A 2,368-nucleotide genomic window follows, 5' to 3' on the forward strand; every position below is an offset into this window, starting at 1 on the left:
GGATCCAAGGAAGAAGAAGCATAGGAAGAAGACGCATCTCCTGGCTGAGGAACGTTAGAGAATTGTTTAACTGTAGTTCATTACAACTATTCAGAGCAGCAGCCAACAAAGTGACCATAACCATTATGATATCCAACCTCCGATAGGAGAGGGAACTTTAAGAAGAAGAAGAATGGGGCTTTAGCTAACATACGAATAGTCTTTGACTGGAATGTATGTACATAGTATTTTGGTGTTGGATGGTTTGCTACAGCCCCACAGTTCAATTCCGTATGTCCACACTGATTTGAGTATTGTTTTGTAGATGGTCAGTTTGTTTTCTAATGGAAGTTGTGATCTTCTGTTGCTTAGCCAGCTCATATTTTTAACTTTTAAGCCGAGGTGTCGTTTTTGGCTACAATATGTGATTTCCAAGTACCTAAGTTTTTCATCTAGCTAGAGGAAGGCCCGGGTACTTTACTTCTGTTTTTATCAGTATATGTGAATTATTCAGATGTAGTTTTCTTCTTCAGGTGCCATCTCCGGTACGGAGGTTGGCAATCATCATAGCTATTTTAATTTTTGAGGCAGTAGCTCTAAATAGTTGTGTTGCGGTTGCAACTTATGGTGCAACTGACACTCGCCTTTTCCTTTCCACCGACATAATAATTTGGATAGGTTTAAAAAAGCAAGTTTCCTTGCATGCTTCAAAATGCGTCTGGTCTGAAACCAAGTTTTTTGTGTAATCGCTTGGAAGTGTGGTTCTCTCCCGCCTTTTTTAGCATTCGTGTGTCTACACTCAAAGAAGCAACATGCATCGTCAACTTAGATCGCTAGATGCGAAATAGTTTTGTAAAAGTTAGTAAGTAGTAAGTTAGTTTGTTTTTGTGAAAATGATTCTCCAAATAAAGAAGGTAAATCCGTTTATATTAGCTTAATCCCTGCAGAGTTTTAATTTTACCCGAACCACCACATCGAAGGAAGCCGCCTTAACAGGTGGCTTGTACGAAGTAGAGGGGATAATCAACCTCCCACTCCGTTCAATTGTTCCTGTTCGAGCCGGATGTTGACCCTATTCATCCCGGAAGTAGTCCTGTTCTCCTGTAAAAGCCGGAAGTTCGAGAATCATTTCAAAAACCACGACTGTGATCATTTTTCGCTTATTCAAATGCTTTTCCACATAGTAACTTCAAGATCTTCACGCTACTCGTAAAAAACAGTTTTGTTTTTCTCTCATTTCTCACAAAGAAAAAATATATTTGAATTTCTCACACACTCAATCAAATTTGGCGGTAAAGAAGGCAGACAGAAGCAGTTTTTGTTATTCGAAGTTTTAACCCGTCCCGGAAGGTAGAAAAGCAGGTTTTATTGTTCGTCTCGAAGTTGGTCGTCGATACCTACCAGTTTCAAGTTTTCCCCTCGCCTTTCAAAGGTTGAAATCGTTGCTGGAAGTTTTTATTACAGGTGAAAGACACAGGTTTTCAGTTTCGCGTCGTGTTGATTTAAAATGCGGTAGTAGTTTTTTTTATGCGGTTTGGTCACTTATTGTTAAACGTTTATTGAATTATTTTTGTATCGTTGTTGTATGTATTTTTTATGGTTGTTTATTGCTGTTTAAGTAGATATTAGATTTATGGTACAAACTAACTCTGGTTGTATTTAAAAATTTGTATTATTTCTTCATGTTTCCAAAATGACTGATGTTGAAACGATTGATGTTGCAAAAATTATAAAATTGAGGGGGCACACGAAAGCTTCCATTACTAGAATTCAAACATTTGTTTCAAAAAATAAAAATGCAGTCTTAGAGTGTGGTCAATACATTGCACGAAAAAACGTATTATACGAAACCTATCGCGAATATCTCGTCCTACAAAAGGAACTCGAATTAGAAGATTTCGAAAAATACAGTTCAGATAGGGATGTAGTTGAAGAGCAGTATTATAATTTAGATTCATATTTGCACGAGAGAATCACACAATTATCTGCGAAACCGTTTCAGACTCCACCCATTGTAACTAATGTAACACCTTCTGTCAGCACAAGTCAAAATGTAAAGCTTCCGGAGCTCAGAAGCCCGTTTTTCTCCGGTGAAATATCCGAATGGACCAGTTTCTTCGAGGTTTTCACAAAATTAATAACAGATGATAAACAACTATCCAACGCGCAAAAACTTATTTATCTCAAATCAGTGCTAAAAAATGAACCGCTAAAATTAATTGACAATCTTGAAATAATCGACTCCAATTTTGAAATCGCAGTAAAAAACTTATGCGATAGATTCAAAAATAAATACTTAATAGTAAATAGCCATTTGAATAGCTTATTAAGTGCTCCTCTCGTTACAAAACCAAATGCACACACTCTTAGGGATTTTTTAACTCAAATT

Source organism: Diabrotica virgifera, chromosome 2 (assembly GCF_917563875.1).
Source record: "Diabrotica virgifera virgifera chromosome 2, PGI_DIABVI_V3a".
In the NCBI taxonomy this organism is placed as follows: domain Eukaryota; kingdom Metazoa; phylum Arthropoda; class Insecta; order Coleoptera; family Chrysomelidae; genus Diabrotica; species Diabrotica virgifera.